The 19,194-nt window shown below is 34.9% G+C and overlaps 2 pseudogenes; one reads left to right on the top strand and one right to left on the bottom strand.

Annotated features, from left to right (window-relative positions):
• Positions 1 to 7,938: 7,938 nt before the first annotated feature.
• Positions 7,939 to 8,056, top strand: LOC112469316 (annotated as a pseudogene).
• Positions 8,057 to 14,778: 6,722 nt separating this feature from the next.
• LOC112469427 lies at positions 14,779 to 14,897 on the bottom strand (annotated as a pseudogene).
• Positions 14,898 to 19,194: the final 4,297 nt, after the last annotated feature.

The raw sequence follows: 19,194 nt of genomic DNA, 5'->3' as shown, positions 1-19,194 counted from the left end.
TGATAATAAAGAGATTTCCCTCCTCCCTACCTATTTGATTAAGTGCATTGTAATTGTGCCTCTTTTAGTATTTAACATATCACATGCCCAATCAATGTAAATGGAAACACGAACAATTTTGGATGGGTCATAAGTTGATTGATTTGAGACAGAATGATAACCTGCTTGGCAAATGCACTGGATGTGTCCAGAAGGCAAAAGTCTAAAAAAGGCAAGAAGGACTGAGGAACTGAGCTGGAAAATAGAACAACAACAACAAAAATTACCAGAGGGGATTTAAGTAAATTGGACAGAGGTGAGCTTTTGCCTCTATTAATAGGCACCTCTCCAACCTTCTCATTTCACCAAAGAGGAAACTTGGCTGGATACAGAAGTGACACGGGTCCAGATGTGGCTGTTATTAGAAGAAAGAGGGACTAGGCTGCAAGTATCTATAACTTACATATGTCCTGTTGCCAAGGTGTTAACAGCTTACGAAGGAAGATGGCCCCACAAATAAATAACTCAAAGGAAGGTAAACATTGACAATGCTATGAGAAGACCATTGATTGATCTCCAAGACAGAACCATTTAGATTTTGGGGAAATAAAAAAAAAATGTCCTCGTGGAGGAGAATGTATTTGATCGGGGACATGCACACTGAGAGAAACTGAAGGATAGTTAGTCAAGACATAGAACCTGAAAACAGTGGTGACATGATGCATACCTGGCTCTTAAGAAGACACGGCATCTACTCTATCATTTAATCCTCACTCAAAAATGCACGAGGTGGAGACCAGGCAAAATGGCATAGACGATAGAAGCTTCGTTCATCTCTTCTTGTGACCATATCAAAGTTGTGACGGAAACACAGAGCAAGCACCAAGCAATGTCGCCTAGGGTCTAGATGAACAGAAGCCCTACAACCAGGGAGAAATTACCCTGCAACAGTAGGAGGTAGAAGGGGACAAAGATATGAGGCTGCCCCATCTCCAGCAGCTGAGTAGGACAGAGGCTCTTAAAGGGGCCGTGTCCATGACCAGACTTTCGCGGGACAGACTCACTTGCTCTGAGCACTAGTGCCTGGTCAACTGCTCAGGGGACACACGAGACTTACAGGAGGACACTGAGTGTTTGGAGCAAGGGCCTGAGGCGAGGCTTTCTCCTAGGCAGAAGTGTTGGCGGTATCCATTGTTCCTCTTTTGAACCCTTGCCGCTCCCAGTGCACGGACTCAGCACCGCCATAGCTGAGAAGTCATCAAACTAGATAACAGAGGTCACTCTGACCATAGGATTCCCTGAAACTTCACCTCCCCCAACTTGTGGCCCTAACCAAGCCACATCCAGTTGTGTCCTCAGTGAATCCAGTGCCACTTGCTGAGCAGCTCCAAGACTCACATTGGTGGCACCTGACCTTGGTTTCTGGTGTGGCTTCTTGAGGCAATTATAAGCACAGCATCTGTGGATTGCTTGCTGAATCATAACAGGTGGTTCCAGAGGGGTACAAGCTGTGGCTAAATTTGACCTGCAGCTGAACCTCTCTCAGGACTGTGCCACTGGACACCTACTACACAAAGTCACGCTAATAAGACCAAGAGACTTAGGAGCTTTGCTTAGTACATAGAAACAGACACAGAAAGGCAGCCAAAATGGGAAGACAAAGAAGCAGAAACCATATGAGAGAACAGAACAGAGATCCTGATATAATGGAGTCAAGTAATCTAACAGATGCAGAATTCAAAACACTGGTTATGAAGATGCTCATTGAACTTAGGGGAAGTGTAGATGAATTCAGTGAAAACTTTAACAAAGAAATAAAAAATTATGAAAAATGGAAAAAGAAGTTATAAAAGGGACAGTCAGAAATGAAGAATACATTATCTGAGAAGAGTATATTAGAGGAAATCAACAGAGTGGATAAAGAAGAGGATCAAACCACCGATATAGAGAATAGAGAAGCCAAGGCCATGCAATCAGAATAGCAAGAAAAGGAAACCAGGGATATAATAATAATTTAAGGAGCCTATGGGACAAAATTAAAAGTAACAGCATCCATGTCATAGGGGTACCTGAAGAGAGAGAATAAGAAGTTGAAAATCTATTTGAAGAAATAACGATGGAAAACTTCCCTAACCTGGTGAAGGAAATAGACATACAACCCCAGGAAGCTCAGACAGTCCCCCCAAAAATGAACCCAGAGAGGCCAATACCAAGACACATCATAATTAAAATGCCAAAGGTTAAATACAAAGAGAGAATCTTAAAAGCAGTAAGAAATAAGCAATTAGTTACCTATAAAGGAGCACCCAGAAGACTGGTAGCCGATTTCTCAAAATGAAACTGCAGGACAGAAGGGCTTGGCACAAAATATTCAAAGTGATGAAAACCCAGGATCTACAACCAAGAATATTTTATCCAGCAAAGTTATCATTTAGAGTCAAAAGACTAATAAAAAACTTCCCAGACAAAAATAAAGGAATTCATCAACATCATGCCAGTATTATAGAAAATTTTAGAGGGACTTCTTTAAGAAGAAAAAATATATATCAAAAACATGAATAAAGAATGGTAATAATTGCATATCTATCGACAAATACCTCAAATGGAAAAGAATTAAATGTTCCAACAAAAAGAAAGGGTGGCTGAATGGATAGGAAAACTAGACCTCTACATATGCTGCCTACGAGAGACTCACTTCAGATTAAAAGACACACACAGACTAAGAGGAAGGGGATGGAAAAAGATATTGTCTCAATGGACCTATATTGCTAGATGAAGTAAGCCAGATAGAGAAATACCATGTGATTTCACATACATACAGAATCTAAAGAACAAAATAAACAACAATAACAGCAAAAACAGAAACAAACTCATAGATACAGAGACTATTTTGAGGGCTACTGGAACAGGAGAGGGGTTGGGAGTACAGTGAAAAGGGCAAAGGGATTAAGTACAGAGAGATAGTTACAAAGTAGTCATAGAGATATAAAGTGTAGCCTAAGGAACATAGTCAACAATGTTGTAATAAATATGTAAGGGAGAAGAGGGATACTAGATTTAGTGGGGTGACCACTTTGTGAGTTACATAGATATCAAATCACTATGCTGTACAATTGAAACTAATATATTATTGTGTGCCAACTGTAACTGAAAAAAAAAAAAAACTCATCGACTTGTACAATGTAAATATGAGCAACTAAATGTCTATTATATTTCCATAAAGCTAAGGGAAAAAATGCATGAGGTAAGGATTACTATCACATTTGTCAATGAGGATGTAGAGGTCCGCAGATGTTAGTAACACACCACATGGCAAGGACAGGATTCAAACCTGGTCTGCAGTTTTTCAGTTATGCCTCAGAGCTCCTAATTCCTTTCTACATGGGCATATTTTAAAAAGCAAAAAAATGACTACACATTTTCTGAAGTTTTCTGCTATACACCGTGGCATAGTCATAGAGAAGATGCCACATTATATGAGTATGTTTTTGCAGGCACCTTGCCCAGACCTTGAAAGAGAAATCAGCAACACTGTATTCCCAGGACCTCTCTACTCACTAGGACACAGCACTACCCCATGAGTCTGGCACAAATTCATGTAAGAGAGATAGACTCCCACTTATTCAACCAATAGCAAATTTATTTTGGAACTCTTCGATACACTTGTTCTTCTGTAACAGACTGCCTACTATTTTTATACTATCTCTCACTTTGCTCATAAGTAAAATGCAATAAATTCTAAAGTTATACATCATGTCAGTGTACTAAGGAAAAATGGTGCTGAATCTACTCTACAGTTCGCTAGAAATTTAAAGTTCAGAAATCCCAGGATGATAGCTTTCAAGTTTAAGTTGGTCAAAAATGTCAGTGTTAAGATTGAAAAGCAATGCAAAAGAATATCCACACAGACACCAAACATATTCAAACTCAGGATGGTTACATTCCATCCTATTCTTTATTACTCTGTTGATAGAGACAGAAGTGATAATTGGTGAATTTAAAAAGTGCTTTTAGACCAGGGCTAAGGGTACCTAATCCATGTGATCCCCCCTGATTCCTCCATCTCCTTCTTCCCACTGCCTCCCCAGCAGCAATATTTAGTTTAGTGCCTTGTGGGAGTTTTCCAAAGACTTTCCTAAATATATAGAATTTTGGCACTAAGATATTGCAATCAAATTAGAAAACATTCAGACTTTTAAAAAATTGCAGTTGCCTTAATTATAAGAAAAAATTAAACTATGAATACAACTTTTGCCTTTTAACATGAGGAAAAATGATTTCTAAATTGAAAAGGAGAGATAAATTATTTTTTCACCTGCCTCTCAATTCTATAGACTCATAATTGTCATACCTGGTGTAATTTTAAATTAATAGACTTATTTTTTATATATGTTGTAAGATTAAAGTTCATACACTCAGGTGAACATTATTCTTTAAAGTAGTCCCTATAGAACACCATTTAGTTGCTATAGCTATTCACGGGGTGCTTTAATATTTCAGCAGCTCCTTTTTTGGAAGATAAGTTCCTCTTATCTTCAGATCCAATTCATGAAATGCAGAAAACATAATCCTCATGAATTTACTGTATTTCAAATTGTTAATTACCCTATCCAAGGACCATATTCTAAACAGTGTTCATCACACTTATGGAAATTCCCAAAGAGAATATTTAAGATTGCTTTTAGCAAAACAGCATTTTTGGTCAAAGTATGTAGAAACACGGGCTTATTGGTATGTGTTAAGAGCATCTAAGGTAAGGAATTTTTAAGAAAACAGTTCAGAGGAAGGAGATCGAAGGAATCCTGAAACTTATTTAAGACCAAATTTATATTCTTTAGCTCCTGACAAAATGGAACATTCCTGAATTTAGTCTTGCTCCTGGGTTTTTTGGTTCAAAACTCTCAAGAAAACTGTGGGCCCCTTTGAATTTCTCTTACTGAGACTCACAGCCCTTTCTAGATCTGGTTTCTAAGGTGAACGCACAATGCAATATATATGTGGCATATTGTTGAATTGTACACTTGAAACCTACATAATTTTGCTAATCAATGTCACCCCAAAAATTTAATTACAATAAAATAAAATAAAATAAAATAAAATAAATTAAGTCACATGTAGCCTGTAGCATACTGGGACTGTCCCTGCCCATTGCTCTTCCAATTTCCCCCTCAGTACTTCAGAAACAATGTGTAGCTTCCCAAGATCCTCATTTAGAGGAAAAAAAAAATTTTCACTCGGATACATAACTTCAATGTTTGTTAAAAACTCAGTTGTATTACTTGGAATCATTAATAATTACTTGTCTCAAAAGTTGTAGTGGCATTTAATTGATTTTTCAAAATAAATATGACCCCAATTATATATATGAACAGAGTGGCAGAATATGATCCAACCAGCTGCCAATCGAGACAGTTCATGCTGCTCTTCTGTTTAGAATACCATCCTCAATCATCCCCTTAAAAGCCTCATCCAAGCTGTTCCTCCTGTCAGAGCTTCCTTGGACCAGGCCCCACACAACCACCTCTTTCATTATCCATAACTTTCGCTATGTTATCAGCTAAAATACTTATTTAAAACATTTAATAATTCTTAATTTATTCTCTTTTTTGCCTTGTCCCCCTGAATCCCTTGATTAGAATCTATGCTCCTTTAGAGCACAAATCATGTCTATCTTTCTTCTATATGCCCTATACTATAATAAGCTTAATGTTATTTGTTAATTTATTATTTTGATAAGGATTCCTTTCACGGACTTGCTTATCTTGTAGGTGTAAAACTCCCATTTTTATTAATACTCTCCTCTTTTATTTCCAACCTTTCCATATATTTTTTTAAATTTCATTAAATTTATTGGGGTGACACTGATTAATAAAATTATATAGGTTTCAAGTGTACAATATATATCATCTGTATATTGCATTGTGTCTTCACTATCCAAAGTCAAATCTCTTTCTGTCTGCATATGTTTGATCCCATTTACCTTTTTCTACCTCCCCCCATCTCCCCTTTGCCTCTGGTAACCACTATATTGCCTATGAGTCCCCTTTCTTTTATCTTACTTTCTCTTTGGACACTTAAAATTTTGAGAAAAAAAATCTCTGGTTTGGGGAAAAAAGGACAAGTCTTAATCTCGAGTTTCTAATTTAGTCTGTACTTGCTTGAACTGGAATATGACTGCTAAGTCCAAAAGTCTTTAGGGAAAGTTAGGAATAGCAGAGGAAGTCTCTGAGAAAAAAATACTCTGGTATGAATATTTACAAGGAAGTACTGGAGGGCCTCATTTTATTTGAAAATTCTCTCCATGACAATTCTCTACAATGTTTATAATTGGTGTTTTAGATAAAGTCCCAGAAGTCCTAGAATCATAAAGGCGCAAATTAAGTATGTAGCAAATTCAGGAACCAAAAGATAAGTTGAAATTTAACAGAAATAATGTTAACTTTTATATATAATTTTTTAAAGTATCTATCTAAAAGTATGCATTGGATCATATTGAAAACAAATCTCAAGATTTGAGTTGACTATAACTTACACAATATGACTGCTATGAAAATCAACATTCGTTTACATTAACAAAAATACTGTATTCTACCCTTATCAGCTCACACCTGGAGTACAGTTAGTTTTGGGTAAATATTTAAAAGAATTGTTGATAATTAAGGCAAATCCACAGCAGAATATCCAGAATAAAAAACTTAGAAACCAAGTTACATGATTAAGAGTTGAGAGAGGTGAGAATGTCAATAAAAGAGAAAGCTAATAAAATAAGATAAAGAGGAGTTCTTCAAATATTTGAAGCACAAATATGTTGACAGAGCACTATTTGATTTATAAGAACTATTGCTAATCAGTGTATATTAAAAGAAATTTCAATCAAAGAGAGGTTGCCTGACAAATTTAGCTGTGCACAATGAGACTAGATGATTTCAGCGGTAGAAGCCCCCTGTAGTGGAGGTATTGAAGAAACACTTGTTAAGAATGCTAAGAAGGGATTCTAATTCTGCAGACAAGGTAGCTATTGAGGTTTTTCTCTACATTCGAGATATACATGGGCAATAGAAGACCAGAAAGGGAACTTTACTTCCAAAATAAAACTCAAATTTATCATTAAAATATTCAATACTTTTGAGACATTCTAATTTTTTTAATATGTTAAAACAATGTTTTTGAAGTCTGCATACAACATAAAGCAAACATACAATATCAGAGCAAAATGATATTCTCTTCCTATGATGTACTTAGCCTCACTGTGCAGTAACTGTATCACAACATCTGGCTACAGCAGACAGCTTGGACCACTAAGATAATTGTAAGTGGATTGGTGTGGGATTAATGTCTTTGTTTCTTTCTTTGTTTATGTGCTGTGCTAAGCACATGCCACCAAGGCCAGGGAAATAAAATGAACTTTATTCTTTGAAATCACAAGCAACATTACTTCTCATATAAGCTCCTGAGAATGAGGGAGAGACCTGCCATCTCTCACATTTCTTTGTGTTTTAGAAAAGTTTATCTAATTTAACTGCCACCTGATTTTTATTTTCCTTCATGAATGGGTGCAAATATGATAAGGATCCAATATGTCAAAAACCACTTTTAGCCTCATTGTCTCTTTGTGTTAACAAAGTCCCATAAAAGCAGATGAATAGCCTAGGCCGACTTCTTTATTTGATCAACCAAAGATAAACACTCTGTGCCTTATCAGCTGAAAAGGAAATTCTTCATTTTTATCCGAGAATAAACTGTAGTTGCTTACTTTGAAATAAAAATCAATGGTTCCATTTGGCAACTTTTTAAAATATTTATTATTATTATTATTAAAGTAAAGAGAAACAACTAGATCTCCCAATTATTTCCCTCCCATATAAATCCTGAGTTAAACAATGAATGCTAACTATTGGCTAACAAACTGAATGAAGATGGAAATGTAGATTCTATATAAGCTATCAAGAATTGTAGTGAGTCTAGAGCCATGCCACCCTGAATAAGCCCGATCCCGTCTGATCTCGGAAGCTAAGCAGGATCGGGTTTGATCAGTACTTGGATGGGAGACCACCTAGGAAGCCGGGTGCTGTAGGCATAAAAAACAAAACAAAACAGAATTGTAGTGAGATCATAAAACTAAATTCTCTCATTATAATCTATTTATGAGTCATAAAAAGTTTGTATCTCAAGTTTATACCCAAAGTCTTACCTAATATAGTGCCCTTTTACTAACTCTCATGTTTTTTCCCAGATTTCAACCCATTTCATCCTTTAGAGTCTCCTCAGATCCTATCCTCCCCACCCCTCAGTTTACAGTGATCCCCTACCCTTTTAATTTTTATGTTTTTATACCAGTTGCTTGAGAATCACATATTGCGTTGCCCTGGTATTTAACTTTGACATGGGCCATTACTGTTTCCTTGAATATTCTCAAGACTAGAAGTTATGTTATCCCAGTGCACTATTTTGCCCCTAGAGGTATACTATAAGTGAGCAAATGACACTAAAAGCAATGAACACTTTTTCAAAGTTTGTATACAAGATAGTGAGAGATCAGAGTTAGAACCCAGATTGGCTGACTCATGAAACCAGATTCTCCTTTATCACCTGTACCCATTGCATCTTACTCCAAACTATTTGTCCCTTTGGGGAAGGCCCAAAGAGTTATTTTAACCTATATAATGTCTTAATTTTTCTCTCATCCTTATTTTTTGCATTTAAAAGGAGGTGAGGGAAGGAATCCATTGTCTCCTAAGAAAAAGAAATGATGGAATTTCAGGTATTATAGTTATTTGGGGGATGATTTGATCAAATACAGCCTTTCTCAAATATCAATAGTTGTATAAAAATATAAAGTTGCCAATTCGTTATGTAAAGCTAGTTTCTCCAGGGTGTGTACTGGGATGGTGATAATGCTATAGTCCAAGTGAACTGAGCTTCTCTGCCCTCAGGCTATCCATACTTGAACATAAAATGTTATGTCACCTACGTCATGTTCATCATTATTTCTCGCAAAGCTGACAGGTACATTCTGGCTCTCTAACGCCTACATTTTGGCATTATCTAATGTCATATAGTGAAAGAGAGACTATAAACATAAAGAAAAACTGATCATAATCTCTATCCATTAAGTATTCTTAATGCAATAGTTATCATTTCTAATTATTAAATCTAAATTAATGATGTGAAGATGTGTAGCATTTATGAAAATGTTCTTAATTATTCCCTGTGTAATCATTTTCTGTGATTTTGCAGCACAATGTGTGCTTTAACTCTGTTCAACAATGGAGGATAAATAAGAAGGAATGCAAAGGGACCGTGAAAAAAAGTCCAGTCCTTAAGGAAATGATAAATGTGGGGAAATCTCATGGCAATGAAACATATAAGATAGATGAAAAAGAAAGATGACATATCATTTCATATGCAATTGTGTATATGTATAATAAAATCAGAGTAGTTCAAACATAGGAGACTGAACTAAAAGAAGTAGTGAAAATAAAATATCTCTTGGAAGCCAAGGGTCTCACCTGTCACTACTATCCACTTTCAATCCAATTTCTTTAATTATTTACTTAAATATTAGTAGTAATAGCAATAATAACAATTATAGTTATAGTAATTATAATATAACAGTTATAGTTTATAATATTGATAGCTGACTTATTTGGAGCCTACTGTATGACTGGCAGTGATCTAAGTTCTTTGCATATATTAAAAGATTTAATTCTTCACAACAACCCAATGTATTAAATACTTTTATTAGGGCCAATTTCAGATGAGGAAATTGAGGCAAAGAAGGGTTAAACAACTTGCTCACGGTCACAAAGTTATAAAAACTCATGGCCCGCACCTACTAGACAACATTGCTTCTTTCATCTATGCAATATTTTCTCCCTTTCCTTTTAAATTTTTTATTTCACTTTTATTTCTAGAATTTATTATTACCCATATTTATTGAATGTGAACCAAAAAATGGAAGAAAAGTAATATACCAGCTTACAGTGAACTTGGAACTTAAGAGTATAATTAGACATTAAACAATTACAATACAAAGGGCCTAGTTTCATCAATGACTAATTATAAAATAGAGTCAAGTGTTCTTCCAGGAACCATTGTATGCATGCATGAGTTCTTGCCAGCTTGATTGCCAGAAATTAGCCTACCTCAAATGTTTTCCAAGTTTCTGTCATCTCAAGACCAGGACCCAGGTGTCTATGTGCTTTTGCAGCTGCCTGTTTTGATGATAACCCTTTTAAAATCACTCTCCTGGATTCAACTATGCCTCAGTTGTTATTACTGGGCCACTAGTACCTTAGTTCACTCAGTAGGCCTAGAATGATCATATCATTTCATTAATCCAACAACTTTTGGTAAAATCTTGCTAAGGAAAGCAGGTAAAAGAATTATTGCTAATTGAAATGGCAGTATGTGGACTTTCCAAAGCTGCCTTCCTATCTAATACTTTATTACATGCAAACCCAGTTTATACCCATCAGAAGGACCCAGGATCTCTCATGTTCTGTAATCTAGGCCCAACTGACATAATGTCTCAGAGAGAAGACAATGTTTCTTTTTTATTCTTATCCAAGGCTCATCGTCTACCTTCTCATGTCCTTTCACAATTTCTTCTCCTGATCATGAACACTAAAAACTCCCACTTCCATGGGAGTTTTTCCCAATATATTGGCCTAGAATCTTTATTAGGACAATTAAATTACATCAAAATATAATAGACTAACCTATTATATTCAGTATATTATAAATTATTCAGTTTTATAATTTATCACATTATTAGTTCAATTCAGCTACTTCTTCTGATTCTTCTCCTGTGTAAAGTGAAGTTCATGACTTTCTGCAGCCCGGAGGGATTGGGTTGGATGGGCAGAGATGTCCACTCTATTTTCCCTGCTCAAGCAAATAAGACCTCACATGTATTAATCAGGCACAGACAAGAAAGACATAAAAATTTTAAAACAGCAATTCAAGAGCATGTAACAAGGACTATTTACAAAGTTGAGCAGTATTGAAGAAGAGCAACAAGGAATGGTAAAGTTAGTGACAGCAAGGGAACCATTATAAGTGGGGAATGCTATTATACACCCAGTGAAACCATAGGTGTAGGAGATGCCGACCCCACAGAAGACAGAAACTCAGCCCCTGCTGTACAACCTTCCATCAGCAAGGAGAGAACTGAGGGGAATAAATGCCCCAAATTCTTTCTTCTTCCTCCTGATCTCTCTGGTATGTTCCCTTGGCTGAATCCAACCAAAAGCAAAGGGCAAGTGCCCTGTGAAGTCTGTAAAGCTCAGCACTGAAAGAAGACAAGAAAGTGGATTTGGAGCAGCCAACAGAGAACGTCCACTAAAATACATAACTCAGTGTGACCAGTAGATACTTTGTAATATAAAGGAAGTGTAGATTCTATGCAAATATAGTTTCCTGTCCCTAAGCAGAATTAAAGACCACAAAGACATGGCTCTGCTAAGAGGTAGTCTTAAAATAAAAAGCGATAATGTACCTTAAAGGTAAATTCTATTATACATTTAAATTTAATTTTCATAGGAGGATATAAATGCTTGTAAATTTTAATTACGGTTATTATTTTTAAAATCAGGTTTAACAAAAAGATGTTAGATTTAGCAGCACATTCTTGCAAAAGAACAAAAAGGAGAGCCTGAAGTGGGTGTGGTCATTCTGGCAGAGATCTCAGCTAAGGGCACGTGTTGAAATTGGGCATGAATTTTAGTTCAAGACATCCTAGAAAACTAGAAATATTATGAGTTATTGATATCATATTATAATAAAAGAATTAGTTTGTCAGGAGTAACAGTTTTTGTCTTATGATTTTTAATCAGGAAGGAGATCAGAGCAATGACTTAGAATAGCAACTACATAGCCATGTTTTACCTTTGTAATAAGTGTCAAGATAGCAGTAACAAGTCTGCTGTTTACTATTTGCTAGTCATGAACTAGGATACTATATGAATATGGAAAATAAGATTCCTGCTTTCTTTTGCAAGTGTCTCAACTCTAGAGAGTCAAAAGGTCAAAAGTTATTGATGGATGGACCAGGTGAAAAGAATGAAGTAGGCTGATAGGTTCTCTCATTAACAAAATGAAGCAAATAAAATACTATGTATAAGACTTCTTCAAAGTCTGGCTTATTATACCTTAGCAGAAACACAAAGGAGAATTTGGAGAGAAGCTTTAGCCTGGATATACACTGACTACACTACGAACTTCATGAGAACAGAGACCATGTATATCTTGTTTATTCTGTCTAGTACCTTGTAGATCCTCAGTAAACATTTATTTTTGAAAAAAAGGAAAGAAAAAAGAACATGTATTTATCTGAAACAATGAGCAATTAAAATATTTTGAAAAAACAAAAATTAATAAAAGGTGGCATTTTTACTCAATATTCAAACAACAATATGGTACTTTTGTAAAAATTGATAGAGAGATTAATGGTATAAATGTAAAATATATATATATAATATAGATTTCACATATATAATTTTACATATATATAATTTCATATATGTATGAAATTATGAAATACATACTTGATAAGAGAAACATCACATTACTTATTACCTAAAATATTATTTAGAGAAATAATGAAGTTATCACCTCATCTTCTACCAATACTAACAGATTTTAAGGTAAATTGAAAAGTTAAAATTAAAAAAAAATCATAAAATACAGAGAAAAAAATGCAAGTGAATATTAACATGCCTGTTCTTAATGGTTCACATTAACCCAAGGCCCCTGTGAAGCAAGCCTGACTTTCACAAATTACTTTTTACTATTTCAATTTTGCCTCTGGCTTATAGCATTAGAAATAAGTGATCTGAAAGAGTTATGGCCACTAGAGGGGAAAGACATAAAATATTCTAAGATGTCCACAACATTAGATTTCTTTTGTCTAAGCCAGTCAAAAAACCTAAATCATGTGTAGTTAAGTTTTGAGAAACATATGGACCATCAAATTTCTCCTGAAATAGAGAGACCAGATTTAGAGCTTTAACAGAATCAGATTCATTTAAATATAGGACTTATTCTTGTTGTTTTATTGAGAAAATTTTTATAACTTTTTTTCCTTAAAACTTCCTTGAGCTTCTTAAAAATTCACTTAAAAATGAATGTTATTCATCGACTTATTAAAAATTGCTGAACTGCCACTGTGTGCAAAGTTCTGAAATAGATCCTGAAGTTAATGAAAATAAACAATAGCTAAAACATCTAAAAATTCCTTACACAAAGGATCTTAGAATCCAGGGAGAATTTAATCTCTGAGAGGTCATCCCGACAATCACTGACATCTCCCAGGGTATCTGGAGTAATAGAGTGAGCACAACTTCCAAAACAGCCTTTTTTTCAACATTCAGTTCATTACACCTTAAACAGAAAGCTCACACGTACCGAAATCTCACATATATTTATAAATCCTTTCTTCCATAGCAAAACTCCCTAAAGGTACTCATTCGTGAAGTTACCTATCCCCACTAAGATAATCTCTTAGTATTTATTTATCAGTGTTGTACACCTTCTGTAGCAACACCTCAACACTAAGCCCACATTGTGACTTTTGTCCAGCAGTAGGGGTCATTTTAATAACAATGTAGAAAATTTTATTTAGTCTGCAAGTTTCTAGATAGGATTGTGCCCTAACTTTCCCATTCACCTAGTCTTAATTGTACTTGTTAACAACAGTAATCATAAGCTATTGTGTTCCAACTTGGTATATGTTGTCTCTACCCATTTGTCAAATTCTCATTTATCTAAGCCACATGGTCTTCCATTTTCCAGTCTTTTATATATTTACAATTCATAAACAATCAAGACAATATTATTCTTTTTAAACTAGCCTATCATTTCCAACTTTTCAAACACATAAAATCTACATCTCACCAGAAGAGACAGTAAAACAAGATTACAATGACTGCGTTAATGCAAACAGAAAAAATACAGGCACTGAAGATTGAAGATTCATATTTTAGTAAGAGTCATCCTGACAATTTCTTCCTCTTTTTTACTAATGACTCTTTCTTTTAAAATTTCTTACATTGAAATTTTACCCACCATTTCAATAATGAGTGTGACTATAAGAGTAAATGTCATGTTTATATTAAACATTTTTTAGGTGATTTCGTGATCATATTCTGCTGAGAAGAATGGTGAGACATGATGACTGAAGAGGAGACAAATAACATAAAGACACCAAGGGCCCATGAAAATGTCTAATGAGTTTTAGATTTCAAAGATAATGAATATGAAAATTCTTATATACATACTCTTAGGAAAGAAGAAAATTAGTAAAGACATTTATATTTCAAGGCAAATACAAAAATACCATAAACGGTTGCTAAGATATACAAACACTATTCAATAGATATTAACTCCAATAAGTATATGAATTTTCCATGTCATTTCTAATTAGAAGAATAAGTTCAAGCGTAATCACTGCCTGATTTCATCAAGAAGTTATTTCATGAATATGCTAATCCTGTGGTTATAAAGTTTACTATGAGAGTTCATTTGGTTATGGGACTTATTACTTCCTTGAAAACAATCATTTAATCTTCTTTTTAATGTCTATAGAAAAAGTAAAAAATTTTCAGCCTACGCTGGGATCTTCTGTAAACTGAACACAATTTTTCTGTACATTTCTTCGTATCTTTAGTTTACAAGCCTTTAGAGAAGGACCAAGAGAAAGAGGAGAAGAAAGAAGAGAAAGAAGAAAAAGGAACAAAAACAATACTCTGTGATGGTGTCCAAATTCACCATATGCATTCTTTTTTCTTTTTTTTTTAACACCTACAGCACCTGGTCTTCCTAGGTGGTCTCTCATCTAAGTACTAACCAAGCCCGACCCTGCTTAGCTTCTGAGATCAGACGGGATTGGGCGTGTTTAGGATAGCATGTCCATAGACCATATGCATTCTTACTTTTGTATTTTAATTCATTTTTTTTTTGTCTGACCAGTCATCATTCTTCATTAATGAAATCTTCATTTCTCTTCAGAGTTCAAACCAATGTGATCCTTCTTCATGAAAACTTCTCAAATACATCAAACTTATTTAATGTTTAATTTAACATAGCACAATATCTTTATTGAATATGCTTAGTATGTAATTTTCAACAAATATATGATTCCTTGATATATGCCAAGTGATGGCTAAGCCCAGATATAGTGTTGAAGAGGAGAGAGATAACCCCTACTCTGATTTAACTTAGTGTTTGTCTTCATGTGTATTTGGCCTATTTTAGACTGCAAATTGTCTGAGGGGCAGTTATCTCCTATAATTTGTTGTACTTTATGAAGCACAAAGGATAGTTGCTTAATACATAGATGAACTATTGCAATAAATAAAACCCCCAAAGTTTTGCTATAACAGTGGTCAGCAAAGTTGTTCTGTCAAGGGCTAGAGGGTAAATATTTTCAGCTTTGCAGACCACATGGTCTCTGTAACAACTAGTCAAATCTGCCATTGTAGTGTGAAAGCAACCATAAATAATACATAAGTGAATGGGCATAGCTATGTTCCAATAAACTTTTATTTACTCTAATAGGCAGCTGACTCAATTTGGCACTTGAGCTGTAGTTTGCTGATCCCTGTGCTACAAGATTCTTATTATTTTAGTTGGCTTTCCTTGAAGCAGACCCTGAGACGGGGACTTGGGCTCTTGAGTAAAACCTGTAAGGGAAGAAAGAAGGATAGGGAAGAGGAAGAAGCAGAACAAGCCTTGCTTCACCCATTGTGGGGAGGGTAGTGCTTCTGGAGCAGAACTCTGCTGGAATATATTCTCATCAGGCAGAGGACCTATCAGGCTTTTGTACCCACCCTCCTCCATCAGTCAGTCATTAGCTATAGGCTGCTGGAGAGAGTGAATAGAGTACAGGGCTTCCTTAAGCTTCCTGTCCAGGAAGCTCCTGTCAACCAAGAATAATTCTCTAGAAAAGAGTGCAGCTCACACATTGTTGGTGAGTAAAAATTGTTGTAAATATGTTGGAAGACAATTCGATTATATTAAAATTAAAATTTATAAATCCTTTAATCCCCACAGAAGAATATATATCACATGTGGTCTCAAAACAAGGCTTTCCAAAGCACGTTAGCAGAAATTTGAAAGACTGAGGCCGAAAACGGATGAGCCCAGTGTCACTTCTGCCACCTCGTGTCCATGGAAACTTGTCCCAGGCCCAGCCCAGATTCAGTGTGGAAGGGTTTGAGTCCCAATCACTCCCAGGAGGCTTGGTCACTGGGGCCTGCTTTAGAGACCAGGTAGTGCAGGTGCCCTACTAGCCTTTGTGTGATCTGTTCTCTCTCCCTAACCTTCACCTCCACCTCACTCAGTCCAGGCCCAGCATTGTGCTTCGATGAGCCAAGGGTGCTCCCGAGACACAATGCTTATACTTGATGGTTCTCCTAGATCTTCCTCAGACCCCAAGATGGTTCAGTCCTCACTTCATTCAGATCACTGCTCAAAGTTCATCTAAAATAATACTCTCCCTTTTCACACTCTGTGTTCACTGCCTGCTTTATTTTTCTCTGTAGAACATCTCCTCATTTGACTTATTATGTATTTGTTTATTGTCTTACCCCCACTGGAACATGAACACTATAAGACCAGGGACTTTGACTGTAATATTTGACTTGTTGCTGCATCCTTAACTTACACTTTATCTATGAAGCCTGTTGCATTTTAAATCAGCTTGAAACAATTTAATGATTGACTGTTTTTTTATTATTTGTGTCTTTTTTGTTCATTTGTATTTGAGTCTATAATAAAGCCTCAGTATTCTAGATTACAATAGAGAAGTTTTTGCTGAAAATTAGCCCTTCTCTGAGGTTATATAATGAAAGCTTGATCACCCAATAATACTATCATAGAAATTCATTAACCACCACCTTTTTATTAAAGGAAGACTCATCTGCCTTAACCTTTACAAAGTACTTTATAGAAAAGCATAGTTACGTGATGGCTTTACAGAAGCATTTTATTGAGAAATCAGGGGTTGATAGAAAAAGAAGTTATCAAATTAGAAAGACTATAGGAAGAAAATACATATTTACCCAAAGCCTATCCAATTTTCTCTTTGTCCTTGTCTTAGAACCTTCTCTGTATAGTCTTCCAGATTTGGGGATTGGCCAGAAATACTGCTCACACTTAAATCAGAAGAGCTTTGCATTTTAGCTATGGAAAAGCCTTGTGTTTGAGACATGGATGTATTTATTACACTTCCTTCAAAAAACAACCCACTCTGCGTCCTACAGCCACTCATGAAATATTTACAGTAATAAGATGTTTTATAACTTAAATGAAAAACATAAGTGAAGCAGTCAGTGCCCAGTACACAGAAAACTCTCAGTAGATGTCAGTTATATATTTAACTTACTCTATTCTTCCCAGATCATATAAAGCATAATTGAAACTTCCTGAATTTTGATACATATTTCCAAGTGAACTTTGAAAAGTATTGTCTCTATTTTCATGAATAGTAAGAAAGAACAGAACAAAGATCTTGTAATTCTGTAGCATTAACAAGTAAGTATGAGAATTAGTTAACAACAGATATGAATGTTAGCACATTTGTATTTTAAATCCAAAGAAAATTTTGAGGTGAGCTTTGATTCCTTTTTAGTCAACAGATGTAAACTTTCTGGACCTCATTTGGTAGTGACAGGTAATTTATCATCTATCGCAATAAATATAAACTTATACTTGGAGATCAGAATGAATATTATTCCAAGCAACCATGGTTAAAATTGGCAAATTACTCTCCACCATAAATAGAATAACCTTGGAAAGTTATTGAGCCATAAAATCTACATCACAAAGACATCTGATACTTGAAAAAGGACACCGCATTAACCAGTAGAAAGGGTCATCAGTCTTCCTGATAGATGGGTACTGTTTGCTGGTTCATAGCGAATCATGTAATACTTATCTTCTCCTACACCAAAATATTGCTTCCTGAATGTCAGACATTCTTTTTAAAGTAGATTAATATTCTTCCACCTTCTATGAATACTCAGACTCATTCTTATTTCAGCTATAATAACCACATCCTACTTTGACTATATCTTGTTTAAGGCCACTTTAAGGGGACTGCTGTGTATTGGACTTTAGTACATCTAAGTGAACTGAAAGGAAGACTCATTTTATTTATTTATTTATTTATTTATTTATTTGAAGAAATTGTTTTAATTTTTTCCCAGCCTAACTCCGCCCCCCCCACTCTCTGGTGTTGACATTTTATTTACATGTGTTGATGCCAAATTTATTTTTTCAGCGGATATATTTGAATAGATTCTATTAAAAATGCTAAGAAGTTCAGTCTAATATGAAGCTAAACAATTAATTATTAAACATCATATATCTCTAGGTTGATAAAATAAAAAAATGTTCAACTTTCAATTTCATTTTCTGAAGGTTTGGGAGTTGATATTATTATTACCTTAAACCCATATTTTATAGACAAAGATTATATCACCTTGCTGGTAAACATAAATATCATAAATATTGATTAAAACTGCATCTATACATACATACAAGGGGATTATATATTTCACACCCAATTTCCATAAATAAACATATGGATTAGTTTGAGAAAATATTTTCACAAGTTATTCCATTTAAATTTTCCCAAAACAGAAAAATAATAAATCTTGTTTTATTTCTGATGTACTAGCTTCCAAACATATAGCAGATAAGGTTGCATACTGTGTTAAAAAGAAAAAAAGTGTTCAAGTAGCTTTTTGCATTTTTTCTCATGAATTTGGAAGTATTTTCACTTTTTTATGAATTGTTATGACACATATATCTGTAGTATTTATTTGATAATTCATCACATATACTATTTGACATCTGTTATGTTGTATCTAAATAAATAAATGTTGCTCATTAACTTTTAATTCATATATCTATCTACTAATGCAAGTACAGTTTATTATGCAACTTTATAATTATCAATGATGGTCACAGTTTGGTAACGTTGAGGGAGTAACAATCCTAAAGTTTATCAAATATCTTCATTCTGTAGACAGTCGCAATGAGGTTCAAAGTGTCTTCAGTGACTTGCGCATCATCTACATTATTACGGGCAATTCTAAGAATAAAATGGGTATCTTGCTTTTCGCCTGATGCTTTTTACTGGCACTACTTCAGCAACACATGTGTGAATTTGGTGGTTACCTCTACATAGTGAATCCTCAACTTATATTC

Source organism: Pteropus alecto, unplaced genomic scaffold (genome assembly GCF_000325575.1).
Source record: "Pteropus alecto unplaced genomic scaffold, ASM32557v1 scaffold146, whole genome shotgun sequence".
Lineage (NCBI taxonomy): Eukaryota > Metazoa > Chordata > Mammalia > Chiroptera > Pteropodidae > Pteropus > Pteropus alecto.
The sequence above is the reverse complement of the archived record's forward strand: the minus strand, read 5'-3'. Positions and strand labels throughout refer to the sequence as shown.